The following is a 21023-nucleotide window of genomic DNA, read 5'->3' as shown; positions in this document are numbered from 1 at the left end:
TGTCACTCTCACTTTTCTGACTGTCACTCCCACTAAGGGTTCAGATGGCACTGAAAGTGTGAAAAGCTGTTGTCTGATTTCTCTTTGCATTTTCATCTCTGGGCCTGCTGAACATTAAAAAATGAGTATATAAAGAATTGAAGTTTTAAACGTATGGTGAGTGTTGCCACTATTTCCACTCTCACTGAGATGACTGATGGCTTCCACTGGGCCAACTGAGAGCTGTCACTTTTACAGCACCTATTGAAAGCTGTCACTCCCACTGCATCTACTGATCACTGTAACTGCACTGACGGATGGCTGTCACTCTCTTTGCTGATTAATGACAGTCTTGATGTGCCAACTGATGGCAATCACTCTACCTGCGCTGACTGAAGACTCTCACACCCAATGTGCTAGCTGATGGCTGGCACTCTCACCGCACTGACTGATGGCTGGCACTTTCACCACACTGACGGATGGCTGTCACTCTCTTTGCTGATTAATGACAGTCTTAATGTGCCAACTGATGGCAATCACTCACCATGTGCTGACTGAAGACTCTCACACCCAATGTGCTAGCTGATGGCTGGCACTCTCACCGCACTGACTGATGGCTGGCACTTTCACCACACTGACTGATGGCTGGCACTCCCACTGTATCGAATAATGGATGTCATTTCCACTGCGCCAACTGTTGACCAGAACTCTCACTGCCCTGGCTGATGGTGTTCACTCTCACTGCCCTGGTTCCATCACTTCTCTATCTAATGGCTGTCACCCTCATTATGCTGGCTGATGGCTGGCACTCCCTCTCCAATGGCAAATTTTTCCTTAATTATCTTCTTTAACTTTAACTTGTTTTCCTTAGAGCTGGGACGAGTTGGGATGACAGTCTTTAGTTACTTTTCTTGGTAAACACACAGATGTTTAGGACAGGATGACTATGAATGAGATGTGTGACAGTGACATAAAGACTCGGGTTCTTGATTCCTCATCAGCCATGTTAGTTGGCTGATCCTGCTGTAATAAGGGGGTTGCATGACTTTTAAAGGGGTATGACATAAAAAATAATTAAAATTCTACAGCAGCATATAGCATTGCTTAGATGTCTTCCCCAGTTCTCAAACCACCAAAGATCCATTTATTTGGAGGGTCTTAGCTCTGTACTTCCCTTTGTACTTCCTGGTTGAGCAGTTGCTCAGCACTACAATTCCCAGAATGCATTGCTTTCTATCAGCTCTTCGTCACAGTCCTCCCATCCTGTCGACTCCTCTCCCAGAAAAATCCTGCCACTTTCCCACCCAGAGCTGTTGCAGAAATACTCATTTCACAGCAGACTAGCACACTATCATTGAGGTTGCAGCACCTGCTGAATTTGTTGCCTGTCTGTCAGCACCTCTGCCTGTGGCATAGCTAACCACAAAGCAGCATGCTGTACACACACCTCAATTTTTACTAAAAGTCCCAAATGAGATACTATATATATGTGTATTTGACAGTGAGATGGTGATTTAGACTGTAGGGGCTGGACAGAGGAAAGGACATTACTTAGGGGTGGTGCAAGAGTACCACCACATTGAAAAAGAAAGAACTAAACAACTTCCTGTCAGTGAATCACACAAAAGCATGCTGAAGGCAATACAATTAGTGATAACGCTATATTAATAAGTTATATATCTTGAGGTGATTGTCTTATTTAAATGCAATTTTCTGATACTAGAATGAATACCCATTTTAACTAATGTGTAACAGCTTTACTGTTAAGGCACATGGCAAAATGCATACACTGTGTTATAGGTCTGCAGGTTTTCTGCAAAGCAGCAGATTTTCCCCAAATAGAATTGAATCTTGCACACAAAACATTTCCTTGTAAGTAAAACCTGTAGAAAACATGTGCACCAGGTTGTAAAATGTAATGTAGAACAGACTCTATAATTCAATACTGCCAGCTGAAATCATCCTGTGACTATTGTTTAGATCTGGACAGTGGTATACACAGTAGAGGGGCCCTTGTAAGGTCCCTCTCCCTGAAGACCCCTCTGTGCAGGAGTATCCCTTTCCTAGACCACAGAATAAACTGCTTGTCCCTATATGTATCCCAAGTTGTCCCTTTCACCCTTAGGTAAATAGGATTCCTTCACCCCTGTATATGTGAGCTGGGCTTCTCTGAACGCCGCTCCCCTGGTATGGTGAATGTGCTGCTCTCTGGCAGAATCTTAATTTGTGAAACACTTCTTTTCTTAAAGTAAACACATTGTCTAATAAATTTACTGCTCTGAGGTTTCATTCAGAGCCTGCAATGATTTTATTACTCATTCCTGACATTTTATTATTCTTAATAATCCTTTCTGAAGATTTATGAAATTCTCCTCCGCTGGAGTGCAAAATACAGCGAGTTTTTGCAATATTGATGGGGTTGCAATTTATTGTTATGATGCAGGGAGACATTGAGGGAGATTTATATGAAATGCTGGTGACTGTTGAAACATTGTTGCTACCTGCATTTACCAGATGGTGTGCGTATATATTATGTGGGAGTTTAGCTTGGTAGAAATGGGCATATGACAATAAACACCAATCAGAGACAGTTATACAGTTCAAATGCAGGGCTTTTCCTGCAGTTTATTATTACAAAACAAAATACAGCACTATTCACATTGGAATAAAACAAAACAAAAACCCGCTTGTCCAGCACTAACCGAACACTTTCACTTGCCCTCCCTCTACAAGTAGCCTACTACTGACCACTCATCAAACTTGGATTAGTTCAGAAAGCAGAACGAAAGGCACCCCCTGGTAAACCTGCCTTTCATTGCATAACAATACCGACCTGAAATAGTCTCACTATATTTTATAATTGCTATATAGAAGCTTCACATTTATATTGGCTGTCCAGTAGTACAACAACAACAAAAAACAAACATGTCTATAAATTGGCTATGTCTGGTATTGCTGCCTATCTCAACTTTGGTCACAGGCTGAACTGCAATATCGCAAACAGTCTATGGACAAAGGTGGCGCTTTTCATGGAAAAAGCAGTTTCCTTTATCTAGTCATGGATAGCCCATTTAACTTTGTGTTCTGTGGGAAATGCTTCACTGATAACCATCCAGTGAATGTGGGCATATTAATAAGGAAGATGAGTTTGGCTGCTGCATTTAGGATGGACTAGAGGAGGGAGAGTGTAGAGAAGGGAAGCCCTATTAGTAAAGAGTTACAATGGTCAAGGCGAGAATGTATTACAGCAACGATAAGTTTTTTTTTTAGGCTGTTTTAATGAGTAGGATATACTCTATATATGGTTTCTTTCAAACTACCGTCATGTTCCTGCATTTTAACAGCTGTTTTTCTGCCAAAAGAGATAATTAAAAAATAGACAAAATAACTGAACATAACGGATGATAACGGATGACCAATGTTCGTTATTTTAACAGGCATTCTGTCAAAATAATGGACATGTTCCATCCGTTATCACTCGTTATTTCATCCATTATAGTCCGTTATTTTATGTCTGTTATTTTATTTCATAAAAATTACTGCATGCACCGTCTTTTGTGCCATCAGAAATAACGGCTGTAAGTCATAACGGGACACAACTGGTGCCGCAGGATGGACAAAAAAAAACCTTAGATTTTTTTATTAATGACTTTAAGACAGGCCGTACTAGGGACTTTAAGACAGGAGTTCACGACGGAAGATTTGCAGGGTGACAACGATAGTGTGAAAGGGTCCTTAGTGAGACAATTTGCATAGCGATGTGTTGAAGGGGTTTCCAGGATTAGAAAAACTGTTTTTTTTTTTTCTCTCCAAACCCGTCCATTACTTGTGTCTGGTATTGCAGCTCAACTCCAGTGAAGTGAGGGAAGCCGATAGATGTGGTACTGGTTCTGGAAAGAAGTAACTCACTTGGAGTGAAGATCCCTCAGCACTTCCAGACACATCAGTAGATAAAAAACACAAGCTTTTATTTTATCTTCTTAAAAATATCAGGGTAGCAAATCATGTTAAAAACATGGACCGACGTGTTTCGGCTGTGTAGCCTTTCTCAAGGTCTGGTTCTGGAGCAAAGCAAATCCTGAACAACCTTTTTAGTTTGCCAAAAAAGATGCAAGATTGGTTAACGAAAATACTCATGTTTACTGACAGTTTTTAGGTAACAGAATACATTTTTATTACCAATATACTGAATAAAAGTTATAAAAAGATTTTACCTTTACTGTCTATAGAGTAGATGTCATAACAGATGGAAGTTTTACTATAATATCTTTACACAAAATAACTGCATTACTCGTTTAGCACAACCTATACCTCCACAATGGTTTACACATTCCTAGGACAGGTCTTTTTAGTTGAAGTGATGTACAAGATGTCCAGAGATGTGAAAAAATGTACTGATTGAAGAGGTAACCAGCTATTCCCTTCCTGAGATAGGATTTATAGTTTGACAATTGTGATTGACACTTCAGACACATAGGATTTGCTGGTTTTGTGCAAGTTACTAGCACTATGCATGAATCACGGACATAGTACAATTTGCACACAAGCAGAAGTGCCCATGTGTTAGTTATTGTGTACACACAGATAAGGAACCCAGCGGATAATGACGCTAAACAGAGATAGTGTGTGTGACGCTGGCAGCAGCCCGTCCACTGCTTCAGAATCAAAGTGATCTGAAGCCTAAGCAACGAGTAGTAAACATGAGGCAGAGAATAGCAGCAGTAACATGAAAAGGAGGAAAGTTGAAAAAAATATGTATATTTGCAAAGATTTGATCACATATGGATTGTATGGATTATATTGTATTGTATTTTGCATTTTTCACATTGTGTGTATTTTAACTGGCATCCTATTTAGTGCTGTTTTATTTTCATTGCATGTGTAGCGCGTGGGAGTATATTCCTGTGTTTTTATATTGTATTGTAATTTTTTTTAAATATAATATATATTTAAATATATATGTATGTATATTATCACTTAGCATTTGTTCACTTTTTTACAACCTTTTATATCAACCTGCCTTGATATATCTAATGTGGTATTTATGTCACTTTATGCAATATATTGGTGTATTTTTTCTAACAATGAGGTTTACAATTAGGAATAGGTAAAAGATAGCCTATTGCACTTTAACCCCTTCAGGACGGAGCCCATTTTGGCCTTAAGGACCGGAGCGTTTTTTGCACATCTGACCACTGTCACTTTAAACATTAATAACTCTGGGATGCTTTTAGTTATCATTCTGATTCCGAGATTGTTTTTTCGTGACATATTCTACTTTAACATAGTGGTAAATTTTTGTCGATACTTGCATCCTTTCTTGGTGAAAAATCCGTAAATTTGATGAAAAATTTGAAAATTTAGCATTTTTCTAACTTTGAAGCTCTCTGCTTGTAAGGAAAATGGATATTACGAATACATTTTTTTTGGTTCACATATACAATATGTCTACTTTATGTTTGCATCATAAAATTGACGTGTTTTTACTTTTGGAAGACACCAGAGGGCTTCAACGGTCAGCAGCAATTTTCCGATTTTTCACAAAATTTTCAAACTCAGTATTTCTCAGGGACCAGTTCAGGTTTGAAGTGGATTTGAAGGGTCTTCATATTAGAAATACCCCATAAATGACCCCATTATAAAAACTACACCCCCCAAAGTATTCAAAATGACATTCAGTCAGCGTTTTAACCCTTTAGGTGTTTCACACGAATAGCAGCAAAGTGAAGGAGAAAATTCACAATCTTCATTTTTTACACTCACATGTTCTTGTAGACCCAATTTTTGAATTTTTACAAGGGGTAAAAGGACAAAATTTTTACTTGTTTTTGTAGCCCAATTTCTCTCGAGTAAGCACATACCTCATATGTCTATGTAAAGTGTTCGGCGGGCGCAGTAGAGGGCTCAGAAGGGAAGGAGCGACAAGGGGATTTTGGAGAGTACGTTTTTCTGAAATGGTTTTTGGGGGGCATGTTACCTTTAGGAAGCCCTTATGGTGCCAGAACAGCAAAAAATACCCACATGGCATACCATTTTGGAAACTAGACCCCTCGGGGAATGTAACATGGGATAAAGTGAACCTTAATACCCCACAGGTGTTTCACGACTTTTGCAAATGTAAAAAAAAAAAAAAAATTTTACCTAAAATGCTTGTTTTCCCAAAATTTTTTTATTTTTAAAAAGGGTAATAGCAGAAAATACCCCTAAAAATTTGAAGCCCAATTTCTCCCGATTCAGAAAACACCCCATATGGGGGTGAAAAGTGCTCTGCTGGCGCACTACAGGTCTCAGAAGAGAAGGAGTCACATTTGGCTTTTTGAAAGCAAATTTTTCTCTGGGGGCATGCCGCATTTAGGAAGCCCCTATGGTGCCAGGACAGCAAAAAAAAACCCACATGGCATACCATTTTGGAAACTAGACCCCTCGGGGAACGTAACAAGGGGTTAAGTGAACCTTTATACCCCACAGGTGTTTCACGACTTTTGCATATGTAAAAAAAAAAAATTTTTTTTTACCTAAAATGCTTGTTTTACCAAAAATTTAACATTTTTAAAAAGGGTAAAAGCAGAAAATACCCCCCCAAATTTGTAACACAATTTCTCCCGAGTACGGCGATACCCCATATGTGACCCTAAACTGTTGCCTTGAAATACGACAGGGCTCCAAAGTGAGAGCGCCATGCGCATTTGAGGCCTAAATTAGGGATTGCATAGGGGTGGACATAGGGGTATTCTACGCCAGTGATTCCCAAACAGGGTGCCTCCAGCTGTTGCAAAACTCCCAGCATGCCTGGACAGTCAACGGCTGTCCGACAATACTGGGAGTTGTTTTGCAACAGCTGGAGGCTCCGTTCTGGAAACAGTGGCGTACCAGACGTTTTTCATTTTTATTGGGGAGGGGAGGGGGGCTGTGTAGGGGTATGTGTATATGTAGTGTTTTTTACTTTTTATTTTATTTTTTGTGTTAGTGTAGTGTAGTGTTTTTAGGGTACAGTCCCACGGGCGGGGGTTCACAGTAGTTTCTCGCTGGCAATTTGAGCTGCAGCAGAAAGTTTGCGGCAGCTCAAATTTGCAGCCAGATACTTACTGTAATCCTCCGCCCATGTGAGTGTACCCTGTACATTCACATTGGGGGGGGGGGGGGGGGACATCCAGCTGTTGCATAACTACAACTCCCAGCATGCCCGTTGGCTGTCGGTGACTGCTGAGAGTTGCAGTTTTGCAACAACTGTAGGCACACTGGTTATGTATCACTGAGTTTGTGACCTAACTCAGTGTTTCACAACCAGTGTGCCTCCAGCTGTTGCAAAACTACAACTCCCAGCATGTACGGTGCATGGTGTACGGTGACTGCTGAGAGTTGTAGTTTGCAACAGCTGGAGGCACACCGGTCGTGAAACACTGAGTTAGGTAAAAAAAAACTCTGAGTTTCACAACCAGTGTGCCTTCAGCTGTTGCAAAACTACAACTCTCAGCAGTCACCGACAGCCAACGGGCATGCTGGGAGTTGTAGTTATGCAACCAGCAGATGCACCACTACAACTCCCAGCATGCACTTTAGCTGTTTGTGAAAGCTGGGAGTTGTAGTTATACAACAGCTGAAGGTACACTTTTCCATAGAAAGAATGTGCCTCCAGCTGTTGCAAAACCATAAGTCCCAGCATGCCCATAAGGGAATGCTGGGAGTTGTGGTGGTCTGCCTCCTGCTGTTGCATAACTACAGCTCCCAGCATGCCCTTTTTGCATGCTGGGAGCTGTTGCTAAGCAACAGCAGGAGGCTGTCACTCACCTCCAACGATCCTCGCCGCACAGGTCAGTCCCTCGTCGTCTCCGCCGCCGCAGCTGCTCCTGGGGCCCCGATCCCAACAGGTGCGCCGGGGATCGGGGTCCCCAGCACCCGGGGTGCACATCCCGCACCCGCTCACGTCCTCCGGAAGAGGGGCGGAGCGGGTGCGGGAGTGACACCCGCAGCAGGCGCCCTGATTGGTCGGCCGGTAATCCGGCCGACGAATCAGGGCGATCGTGAGGTGGCACCAGTGCCACCTCACCCCTGCAGGCTCTGGCTGTTCGGGGCCGTCAGAGACGGCCCTGAACAGCCAGTAATTCCGGGTCATCGGGTCACTGGAGACCCGATTGACCCGGAATCGCCGCAGATCGCTGGACTGAATTGTCCAGCGATCTGCGGCGATCGCCGACATGGGGGGGCATAATGACCCCCCTGGGCGATATGCCGGGATGCCTGCTGAACGATTTCAGCAGGCATCCGGCTCCGGTCCCCAACCGGCTAGCAGTGGGGGCCGGAATTCCCACGGGCGTATGGATACGCCCTCGGTCCTTAAGGACTCGGGATTCAGGGCGTATCCATACGCCCTATGTCCTGAAGAGGTTAAGTAGGTATCAGGCCCAGCGTTAGAGAATGGCAAACTGGGAAATTGCCCAGAGCCCCATCCTCCAGAGGGCCCCCTGCGGCTCCTATAGTGTTTGTAGCTGGGGGAAGCAGTGTAGCCCTGCAGCCAGCAGAATCCAGGATTGAGCCTCACTGCAGAGCTCAATCACATAGGGCTGGCATTGAGAGGCTCCTTTAACACCCCCCCCCCTCTTTCCCCCCGTCTGCTCCTCTTCCTCCTGCTGTTGCTGTTACACAGTTTTGGCTGCCTGTCGGCCGACGATGGGGTAGATAGTCTGCAGGCACCAGGAGGCATGAATATCTAGCAGCTCCTGAAGTATTTAATGCACCCAGCAGCCTTCAATAAAAGTAAGTAGATGTAATGTGTTGATGTACATGTGTGATGTAAACAGTTTATCTGTTACATGTATTTGTGTATAGTGTGCTGTATGTGTGTGTAATGCATGTATGGATATACACATGTCTGATATATGTGTGATTGAGTGTGTATGTATGTGTTGTATGTATGTATGCATGTGTATATGTATAGTTTTTTATATGTACATATATGTGACATACAGTGGTGCATCTGTCACCAGGCCTACCTAAGGGCTTAATAAGGGCAAATATCGCAGCGGTGGCAAAATCTCATGGTGCTAACATTTGATATATATACATATATATATATATATATTTATATATATTTATATATATGTATAGTTATCAGTGTTTCCCAACCAGGGTGCCTCCAGCTGTATAGGCTGTTCGGGCCTGCTGGGATTTGTAGTTTTCACACATGTGTGTGTGTGTGTATATATCAATGTTTCGCAACCAGGGTGCCTCCAGCTGTTGGAATACTACAAATCCCAGCATGCTGAGAGTTGTAGTTTTGCAACAGTGGGATACAATCTGGTTGGGAAATATATATATATATTTTTTCTTTCCTATGATATATATACACACACACACACACACACATAGTAGTGTATTTCAGGGGGTGTATTCCAAACTTCTCTCTCCAGTGTGTCAAACCATCCGGCGTCAAAATTAAGACGCTGAATGGTTGTGAACTGTCCCATTCAAATTAACTGGATCAGTTCAAGCATCAGTTTCCCTCCAGTACACGCCTGATATATGTGAACCCGTCCTCATTCGGTCTGCAGGGTGCCAGCGTATAGTGGTCTTTATGTTACTGTGTGTGAGACTATTGGTCTAAGCATCATGGTTTTTATTTAGGAACAATATAGCGGTATTTTGTGTGTCTGGCAAATATTGTTTGTCTACAGGGGCATACACTTTGTGGCTTTTGCTTCTGATCTTTTAACCCTTTCAGGACTCAGCATTTTTCCAGTTTTGCACTTTTGCTTTTTTCTCCTTATCCTCTAAAAACCATAATGCTTTCAGTATAAAAAATATACAACTTCATGCACCAAAATTAGTATGTTTAAAAATGTCCTCTTCTGACCCCTATAACATTTTTATTTTTCCGTACATGGAAACCGTGTGGTTTAATTAACATTATATTTTTATAGTCCGGACATTTACCACATATGTTTAGGTTTATTTTTGTTAAAATTTTTTTTTTAATGGGAAAAGGGGGGGTGATTCAAACTTTTATTAGGTTAGGGGTTAAATCACAATTATTAATATTTTATTTTTTGTTTACTTTTTTTACACCATTTTTTAGTCCCCATAGTGCACTATTACATGCAATCTTCTGATTGCATACACTGTTCAATGCTATGCCATAGTATAGATCAGTGTTATCGGCGCTCTGCTGATCCAGCCAATTTCACCGCGGCGGTCCCGAACAGCCCGACTGCCGGGAACAGCTGCCGGGAACAGTTTTACTTTCACGTTAGACAGGGCGATCAACTTTGATCACCGTGTCTAAGGGGTTAATGCTGGGCATCACCGCAATCGGTGATGTACGGCATTAAACATGGGTCCTTGTGGCTGATAGTCCGCGTTATAAGCATCCCCACTTTAAATTTTGCCCAGGGCGCGCTCAGGGTTCAGGAAAATACTTATATACACAGCATGGGTGAGTTACAGGACCTTATACACCTTACAAACCTTATGCACCTTATAGCCTGGGGGCGGGGGTGGGGGGGGGATTTTGAGATCATAGCTCATAGTGGTTTGATTCTGGTTTTACCTCTACCTCTCTGGTGTTTTATTACTATTGTACTTTATTGCCATTGTGTTCATATGTAATAATAAACATTGTGAATATGTTTGGATAGTTTCTGTAACACTCCCACTTTGTGGAAGTCCTAGGTACCTTCACACTGCTGTTTTATCATCCCTTTACAGTGTGTATTACATAGTCACTCTAAGTATTTTCCTGGCTAGTTTTTGTCTGTAATTTTACTGAGCACCAATTATGTTCTTGTTATGATAGATTATTTAATAAAGATATTGGCCCAGATTTATCAAAGTTTGTAGAGCTTATTTTCCCATATATTTGGCACAACTTTGGCGCAACTCCGCTTATTTGTTTACATCCCACCGCTCATCTTGACATCTTGCTCACGTAGACGTTTTTTCACTTTTCACTTTCCAGTGCACCCTGATTTATCAACTGCGACTGTCGCAGATCTGGTCGCATCTGATTAAAAAGCTCCAGGAATCTACACCAGCTTTAACCTTGCTTATGTTTCTGCATTTCTGACTACCTGATCACGGATCACACTGATTTACATCCCCACCTTGTCTCCCACCCGCCCCCGTCGCACATCTCCCATCTGTCTGCTACCTGTTGCAAGATTACAACTCCCAGCATGCCCTTACAGTGAGGGGAGTTGTAGTCTGGGAGTTGTAGTCTTGTAGCAGGTAGTGGGTGGGAGATGTGCGGCGTGGGCAGGTAAGAGACAAGGGGGGATGTAAATCAGTGCCCCCTGTCATTAAGTGAGGGTAGCGGGGATAGAATCAGATGGAGCCCGGGTGGCTGCAGAGTGATGCCAGCCCGGGCTCCTTTAACATACCTCAGCGCCGCAGAGTTTTTAGAGTCCCTAATGTAATTTCACATTCCCTGCTGGGTCCCGGGCAGCCAATCACCGGACCCAGTGGGAAATTTGATCTTACAGTAGGGACTAAAACTCAGCGGCTCTGTTATATGTTAAAAGGAGCCCGGGCTGGCATCACTCTGCAGCTGCCCGGGACTCCTGCAGATGGGCTGGGAGATGTGTAGGAGCCGTCCCTGCCATCTCTCAGCACTGTGGTACACGCAGAGAGATGGCAGGGACGGCTCCTTCACATCTCCCGGCCCGGCTGTGGGAGTCCCGGGTGGCTGCAGAGTTATGTCAGCACGGGCTCCCTTTGCTACGGCGCTGCTGAGTTTACTGTCATTTAAAATTTCTCACCGGGTCCCATGTCCTAGGACCTGGCGGGAAATATGAAATTACAGTGATTTTCTGATCACCGCCGGCCAGGGAGCGGAGCGCATTATTGCCCGCTTCCCTGGCTTGCACAACTACAACTCCCAGCGTGTCCTTAAAGTAAGGTCTTGCTGGGAGTTGTAGTTGTGCAGTGGGGGCAGGTGACAAGGTTATCACTCACCCGCACATCTCCCGCATCACATGACTACAACTCCCAGCATGTCCTTATTGTAAGGGCATGCTGGGAGTTGTAGTCATGCAGCACCGGAGATGGGCGGGCAGGTGACAATAAGTGTATTAACCTATTTTTCTTTTTTTCTCATTTCAGATCCGTGTATCCTGTGGACTACTTCGGATTCGGTGGACTGCATCGATGATCAGCGTTTTTTTTCTTTCTGTTTAATGTTAATAAAATGGTTAATGAGGGCTTTTGGGGGAGTGCTTTTTTTTTAATAATTTTTTTTAAAATGTGTTGTGTTTTTTTTTATTTACTTGACAGGCTTAGTAGTGGAAGCTGTCTTATAGACAGATTTCATTACTAAGCCGGGGCTTAGTATTTAGGCTGGGGACGTCCAGTAACAATGTCATCGCTCACCCTGGTAACGTCAGGCTGTTGCTGCTTGGTTGGTATTTGGCTGAAAATAAAAGTAGGGGAACCCTATGCGTTTAAAATATTTTAAAAATTATTTATGCAAAAAAAAAAAAGCATAAGGTTCCCTATTCTCAGCCAAATACCAACCAAGCAGCAACAGCCTGATGTTACCAGGGTGGGCGAGGACAATTGTTACTGGCCTTCCCAAGCCAAAATGAAGCCAGCCTGTTACCGACTAGGCCCAGGAGCGCCATTTATGACGCACGGGGAGTGTTGGTACCGGCTCTTCCCGGCACCCCTGTGGCGGCTGGTACCGGGGTAATAATTGGAGGTTAGCGCTAGCTGTTTTTGTGGCTAACACTAAGCCTGGCTTAGTAATGGACTCCCTATGTAAGACAGCTTCCTCTACTAAGCCTGTGAAGTACCACATTTATCGGCGTGTAACACGCATTTTTTAGGCTAAAATTTTTAGCCTAAAGTCTATCTGCGTGTTATACGCCGATAAACTGTTTCTGACCCCGCAGAAGCCGCTCCGTCGCTGCCCACTTCTCAGCCCCTGCCTATCCTGGGGTCTAGAGAACGCCGCCACCATTGCCTCCCCCATCCCCGGTTTTATAATTACCTGTTCCCGGGGTACACGCTGCTTCTGGCTCCGGTGTAATGAAGAAAACTGTGTCTTGAAGCGTTCTGTGTCCCGTGTCCTGCGTTGTTGCTATGCGCTGCGCAATGACGAGTGATGTCTTCAACGCGACGTCACCGTCAGTGGCCCGGCGCACAGTAACAGCTAAGGACGCCTCCGGAGCCAGAAGCAGCGTGGACCCCAGGAACAGGTAATTATAAAACCGGGGATGGGGGAGGTAATGGGGCAGCGGCGGCAGTCTCTGGGTAGCCAGGGGGTGAGAAGCGGCAGCAGCAGGACTCTAGACCTCAGGAAAGGCAAGGGGAGAGAAGCGGGCAGCGACGGCCTCTCTCCCCCTGCCTTTCCTGGGGGCTTCTGCGGGGTCAGAAACAGTCTATCAGGGTATACACATGCACACACAGGCACCCTCATTTTACCAAGGATATTTGGGTAAAATAAAATCGGTGGTATACCCCGATAAATACGGTAAATAAAATAAAAAAACAACACGTTTAAAAAACATTTATTCCAAAAAAAAACACGCCCCCAAAAGCCCCTGTTAACCATTTTATTAACATTTAACAAAAAAAAACACTGGTCACCGTTGTCCTCCAAATCTAAAGTAATCCACAGGATACACAGAACTGAAATGAGAAGTAAAAAAAAAAGAAGAAAGAAATAGAGTTAGTACAATTATGGGAAAAAAAGTGGTTAAATTTTTTTTAATAAGCACATATATATCACACATTTTTTCAAAGCTGCAAATTGGTGTTCTGAAGTTATTTATAGTTTTTTGTTTATGTGTGCTAAAAAAATGGTATTCAAAAGTGATTTATTGTTTTTTTGCTTATGTAAGCCAAATTTAACAAAAGTTAAGCAAAAAAATAAAATAAAAATGCCTACAGAACTTGCTTACCAAAGCAACGATGATAAATGTCCCCCATTGGTTTTATACTTAAACTGGTGTTTTTTCAGTGTCAAATATTTGCAAATGTGTATAACTTTACTTGCCCTATGATTTAAAGAAAGAAAAAAAAAACATTATGGAGATGGGAATACACCTTTTTATCAGGTGTATTCTCACCTTCGTGAATATCGGGCGGTGGGCCACATTATCAATGTACAAAGAGAATTTTATGCTCAGGAAAAAAAGGTAAAAGAGGAAGTAAAAAAGGAAGAAGCAGTATTTTCCCAAACTCTAAATCCTGAAAATTATGAGCAATGTAAAGGGGTACTCCGGTGGAATTTTTTTTTTTAAATCAACTGGTGCCAGAAAGTTAAACAGACTTTTAAATTACTTCTATTAAAAAATCTTAATCCTTCCAGTACTTATTAGCTGCTGAATACTACAGAGGAAATTATTTTCTTTTTGGAACACAGAGCTCTCTGCTGAATCACTAGCACAGTGCTCTCTGCTGACATCTCTGTCCATTTTAAGAACTGGCCAGAGTAGGAGAAAATCGCCATAGCAAACATATGCTGCTCAGATCAGTTCCTAAAATGGACAGAGATGTCAGCAGAGAGCACTGTGCTTGTGATGTCAGCAGAGAGCACTGTGTTCCAAAAAGTAAAGAATTTCCTCTGTAGTATTCAGCAGCTAATAAGTACTGGAAGGATTAAGATTCTTTTAATAGAAGTAATTTACAAATCTGTTTAACTTTCTGGCACCAGTTGATTTAGAAAAAAAAAAGTATTTCACCGGAGTACCCCTTTAAGCCTTTACAGCAGAAGTTAGCTAATTTTTTAACAGAAAGGGCAGAACAGAAGAGGTTCCTTTTTGGTCTAAATAATTATGTTGACTCTGGTCGTCCAGGGGAACTATCAATAAATTTGATTAAGGCCCAAAGAGAAAAATCGGGGATTTTGTCAATAAAAAATAAAGTGGGTACTACTCTTAAAGACTCTATTTAGATTCAGATGGCAATACTACAGTATTCCTCAGACCTTTACAAAACAGAGGGTACACCCCCTTTGGAGGTATCTGCAAGGATGCAACTTGCCTTGGTTACTTCCAGAAAAAAAAGGGCTCTTGAATAAAAAAATCACTATCGAAGAATTATGGGCAGCCGTAAAATCAGGAAGAGGAAAGTCATCTCCGGGCCCTGATGGACTGCCATTTCATGTCCATCGGGACTTTGGGGGATGTACTTTTGCCTTTTTTTATGCAGGTTCTAGAAGAAGCCAAAACAATGGGAGATCTCCCACAGTATATTTTTAAACCAGACACCTTACCAAATTACTCCATTATTTTCATAACCTCCGGAAGCATAGTCTTTTGTGAGAATAACAGTAGATCATCTGCATAAAGCAGAACTCTATCATCCCCCCCCCCCTTTCAAACCAAACCCTGATATTTTATATTTTACTTGAATTTCTTATTCTTATAGCCAGTGGTTCAATAAACAATACAAAAAGTAATGTTGATGGGGGCACCCTTGTCTAGTCCCTCTTGTAAGATAGAAGCTTTCTGTCAAACAACCATTAGGATTAATCTTAGCCCTTGGTGTGTTATATAACAATTTCTCCCAACTCAAAAATTCCTCTCCCAAACTGTATTTTTCCATAAGCTGCCACAGAATCCTCCACTCCACCCTGTCAAATGCCTTCATTGCATCTAAAGACAGGATGGAGTGGAGTGAGTCATTGGCTAGCTGTATGTTTGAAAAAGTACGAATTAAGTTAGACTGAATCACCTGCCCCGGTACAAACCCTGTCTGATCTTCTCCGATCAATTACGGTACTACTTTAGCCAATCTATTTGATAGTACTTTTGCGAGAATTTTTGCGTCAGTGTTAATAAGCAAGATCGTATGATATTATTACATTTTACTAAGCTCTTTATCCTTTTTTGGAATTAATTGACTACTGGGACAAAAAATTGGGAATAAATTAAATTCTTATTTACAACTAAACTTAAAAGCACTGATGAATAAAATAAAAAAGAAAATCGATTTGTGGGTGAAACTTCCCCAATCGATAGGGTATGACTAAAAAAAAGGATAATACTGCCGTAAATCTTATATGTGTTCTCAGCTTGTCTAGTTTGGATCACTGCTAAATGGTTCAAGGGGATTGAGGCAATGCTAAGCAGACTAATATGGGGGAGGTCTCGGGTTTGGCTAAATCTGGCTTTGCCAGAGGGGAAAGGGGGCTGGGCACTCCCAAATTTGAGGTTATACTATCTGGTGGTGAAAACGCAAAATCTAAAAATGGGTGGAAAACCACTATGGTTACATCAAAAGTCAGGGTTCCCAATAAAAGAAAAATACGCAGGTGTCTCGGAGATAAATATGTTTAGAAGAGTATGGCAGGAACTGAAGATAAGATGTAAAATTGGGTGCACCAGATTCACTAGAATATGGGATAATTTAAATTTAGAGCACTTAAATAAGGGTAGGGGACAGCCGCTGCGGCTGACAATTCATTCATTCGTTTGAGGGGGGAGGGGCCTGACCGGTACTGCGGTATAGGAAAAATTAATATTGTGCAGGAAAAACATACCGGTATTCGGTATGAACCAGTATATCGCCGAGCACTAGTCTCAGATAGTCAGCCACATCGAAGACAAGTTAAAAACAATTTAAGATGGTCACCATGGACTATTATTTTGGGTGATATGAATGTGTTGTAAACATATAGTGGGCTTGTGCTTAACCTTCTCTTTTTGGCAAGATTAATGATATGAAGGAAATGGTATGATTCAGTATCGCCAAACATTGCAGCATGGGTTAACATGACGAATAAAATTTAATCATATGAAAAATAGAGGAGTAAGGATTCGAAGAAAAAAGCCAAAGACATTAATAAATCGTGGGCATTGTGGAATAATTAGTTAGGCTTTTATTTTGATATTTATGCTTTGTTGTTTTGTTTTTTTCTCGGATGAGCAATCGGGGTGGATGAATGGATGGGTTGTGTTGTTTGCTGAATATAATGTTTGATAATTTTATAATTAGTTTGTATGTGCAAAACTATAAAAATAGAGGATAAAGAAAAAAAAAATCAATGTACAACATTCCCACCCCATGACTGTATAATCCTGCCCATCACCCGATATTCACTGCAATTTTTAAAATTAAGTTCACACCCATCGGAATGATTCCCTGAAGACAAACTATAAACCCTCATATCTCAGGAACAGAAGGGCATATCAATAAACTGTAAAAAGGTGTGTGATTGGGGAACCCTAAGCTCTTTAATGTCAATATATGTTTTTTTTTCTTTCTTTCCAGTTGGCCACAGATCCTCTTTAACCCGTACAGGACCTAGGGCGTATGTATACGCCTTCTGTGCCTGGATCTTAAGGACCCAGGGCGTACAGGTACACCCGTGGAAATTCCGGTCCCTGCCGCGCGCCGGGCAGGGATCGGACTGGGGTGACTGCTGATATCAATCAGCAGGCACCCCGCGCAAATGCCGAGGGGGGTAATCAGACCCCCCCATGTCGGCGATCGGGGCAAATCGCAAGTGAAATCGCACTTGCGATTTGGGCAATTCCGGGTCTTACGGGTCACGTGTGACCCGATGACCCGGAGATACAAGGTGATCGGGGGTGTAGAATACACCCCCTATCACCTACTGTATCTATGGGGAGGTGGCAATTTCGCCCCCCCCCCCCAGGAGAGCTGCTATTGGCTGGACGATCATCCAGCCAATAGCAGCAGGCAGGGGAGGGTTTAAATGGCATCCTCTGCAGCGCTGACCGTTAGCTGGATTCAGTCAGCGGTCAGAGCTGCAAGAGGAGCCAGGGATCCCCCTCTGCACCCATCGGATCGCCTCAGGAGACCCAAAGATCCCCTAGATCAGGGACAGAATCCACCAGAGGGAAAGGTAGGGAAATCCATGTAATAAAGTAAAAAAAAAAAAGAAAAAAAAGAAACCCCCCCCCCATACCCCCTAATAGGGCTCAAGAGTACGGCACATTTTTTTAGCGTGACCCAGGCCCTAGTAGGGGTCCAGGGCGCTGCGATTTGCCGTCCCTTTTTTTTTGGGCCACAGCGTTTTTTTTTTTTTTTTTGCTCACAGAACGGTGTGTGATTACTAATCACACACTGTTATACATAGTTACACCAAGCACTCACTACACACTCCCGACCCCCAGGCGAATTTACCGGAGCTCCCTTCCGGTGAGACCCCCAGAGGGTTGTCAGCCACGGGTTCCGGAGTTTGTTGGCGACTCCGGAACCCGGATTGACACGGCTGGGTTCACTGAATTTGACTATTTCAGTTATTTTTTCAGTGACAGCCTGGTCAATCTAATGGTGGAGCAGACGAATCTGTACGCCAGGCAGTTCATCGCCCACCACCCAGATTCTTTTTTGGCCAGATCCAATGAATGGTACGCCGTCAGTGCAGCAGAAATGAGGACATTTTGGGGCCTCTTGCTGCATATGGGCCTGGTCAAAAAGCCCAGTGTCAGGCAGTACTGGATCGGGGAAATCTTCTACCAGACCCTGCTTTACAGTATGGCCATGACACGTAAGCGGTTCGAGGCTATTTGGAAATTCCTTCATTATGCAGATAATGAGGCATGTCCACCCCGAGATGATCCCACCTATGACCGGCTTTACAAAGTGAGGCCGGTCATCGATCACTTTGGGGCCAAATTTTCTCTTATCAGTTTTAAGGGGAGACTCATCTTCTACCAGCATATTCCCTCGAAGCGGGCGCGGTATGGCGTGAAGCTCTATAAACTTTGTGAGAGTACCTTCGGGTACACTCTCAAGTTTAGAGTGTATGAGGGACGAGATTCCCGTTTTGAACCCCTAGATTGTTCCCCAACTCTGGGTGTTAGCGGGAAAATCGTTTGGAACCTTATGTACCCATTGCTGGATAAGGGTTACCACGTGTACGTGGACAACTTTTATACCAGCATCCCTCTCTTCACATCCCTTGCCGCCAGATCCACATCCGCTTGTGGGACCGTGCGGAGAAACCAGAGAGGCCTCCCTCTAAATTTGATCCAGACACCTATTCCCAAGGATGAGTCCCATGCCCTTACCTATGAAAACCTATTGCTGGTCAAGGATAAGGATAAGAGGGATGTCCTTATGCTGACCACTATTCATGGTAACGCAGCTCACCTGTCCCTGTGCGAGGTACCACAACAACGGTCCTCAAGCCTGATTGTATTCTGGACTACAATCAGTATATGGGGGGAGTTGATCTTTCTTATCAAGTCCTCAAGCCATACATGGCCATGCGGAAAACATGTATATGGTACAAAAAAGTTGCGGTCTACATGGTACAGGTTGCCATGTACAACTCTTTTGTACTGTACCAGAACGCTGGCAGCACAGGGACATACCTCCAGTTCCAAGAGGAAGTCCTAAAGGTCCTGATCTTTGCTGACCGGGAAAGAGCAGGCCAGACTTCCCAAGAAACTGGAGTTATAGGTGCCAGGATCGTCCCAGGCCAACACTTTCCAGGTGAGGTCCCCCACACTGGAAAGAAGGGACGATCCCAGAAAAAATGCAGAGTGTGTAACAGGAGGGGGATTCGGAAGGACACCACCACTCAGTGTGACACTTTCCCTGATCATTCGGGCCTCTGCATTAAGAACTGCTTCAGGGAGTATCACACTTACATGGAGTACTAAATTTTCCCTCTTCATTTAAATTTTCCATAATTTGACCCCAATGTACCAAGTCCAGAGTACATTTCAAATTTTAACCCCATAAATTGCCCCAAAAAACTATTTCATAAAAAAAAAAAAAAAATAAAAAAATAAAATAACCTGATAAGACCTCTGGGGGTATTTTTTCCAAAAATCAGTCATGGGTCACTGAGTCACTATCATCAGGGACTTTTTATGTTGCCTCAAATGCGCAGCGCTCTCTCTCCACCTGAGCGGGTGCGCATTTGAGGCAACAGGTTAGGGAAGGGCCACACACATCACATTCGCAGAATGATGATTCAGAGCATAGGGTTTGAGGTGGGCATATTTTTTAGTTTTGGCTATGCTCTGGGTCATCATTCTGGGAACATAATCTGTGTTATAATTTTATGTCCCACTGTACCCCTTGTTAGTTATTAGTGTACCCCATATAATGCCCCTTGAGGGGGGTATAACTGTTCTGGCTCCATAGGCAGCTGTCTAGAAGCTCCAGGCCCCTGACTGCCCTCCTGTTCCTCCGTGACCAGTGAGCAGAGCCGATCTACGCCCAGATATGAGGGATGTCCTTACTCAAAAGAAACGTATTTACAAATTATTATTATTATTTTTTTTTTTTTGCTGTTCTGGCACTAAATGTGACATGCCCCCCATTTCAGCAAAATGTGACTCCTTCTCTTCTGAGCATTGTAGTGCGCCAGCAGAGCCCTTGACATCCACACATGGGGTACTTCCATACTCAGAAGAGATGGGGTTACACATTTTGGGGACATTTTCTCCTATTACACGTTGTAAAATTTTAGGAAAAACGGCATTTTAGTAAAAAAAAAAAAAAAAAAAAAATGTATTTACACATCCAAAGTCGTCAAACACCTGTGGGGTGTTAAGGCTCACTGTACCCCTTGTTACGTTCCTTGAGGGGTGTAGTTTCCAAAATAGTATGCCTTGTGTTTTTTTTTTTTGCTGTCCTGGCACCATAGGGGCTTCCTAAATGGGACATGCCCCCCCAAAACCATTTCAGCAAAATTAGATTTGCAAAAGCCAAATATGACTCCTTCTCTTCTGAGCATTGTAGTGCGCCAACAGAGCACTTGACATCCACATATGTGGTGTTTCCATACTCAGAAGAGATGGGGTTACAAATTTTGGCGGGCATTTTCTCCTATTACCCCTTGTAAAAATGTAACATTTTGGGGAAAACTAGCATTTTAGTGAAAAAAAAAAAATCATTTACACATCCAACTTTAACGAAAAGTCGTGAAACACCTGTGGGGTGTTAAGGCTCACTGTACCCCTTGTTACGTTCCTTGAGGGGTGTAGTTTCCAAAATAGTATGTCATGTGTTTTTTTTTTGCTGTCCTTGCTCCATAGGGGCTTCCTAAATGGGACATGCCTCCCCAAAACCATTTCCGCAAAATTTGATTTGCAAAAGTCAAATATGACTCCTTCTCTTCT

General features: G+C 43.0%; 1 long non-coding RNA gene across 1 annotated transcript in view; it reads left to right on the top strand.

Annotated features, from left to right (window-relative positions):
- Positions 1–12199, top strand: part of LOC130297121 (uncharacterized) — a 170406-nt gene extending 158207 nt beyond the window's left edge. Inside the window, exon 6 of the long non-coding RNA XR_008849407.1 lies at positions 12073–12199. This is a non-coding gene — a long non-coding RNA (uncharacterized LOC130297121). The remainder of the gene's footprint in view (positions 1–12072) is intronic.
- Positions 12200–21023: the final 8824 nt, after the last annotated feature.

Source organism: Hyla sarda, chromosome 12, assembly GCF_029499605.1.
Source record: "Hyla sarda isolate aHylSar1 chromosome 12, aHylSar1.hap1, whole genome shotgun sequence".
NCBI lineage: Eukaryota > Metazoa > Chordata > Amphibia > Anura > Hylidae > Hyla > Hyla sarda.
The sequence above is the reverse complement of the archived record's forward strand: the minus strand, read 5'-3'. Positions and strand labels throughout refer to the sequence as shown.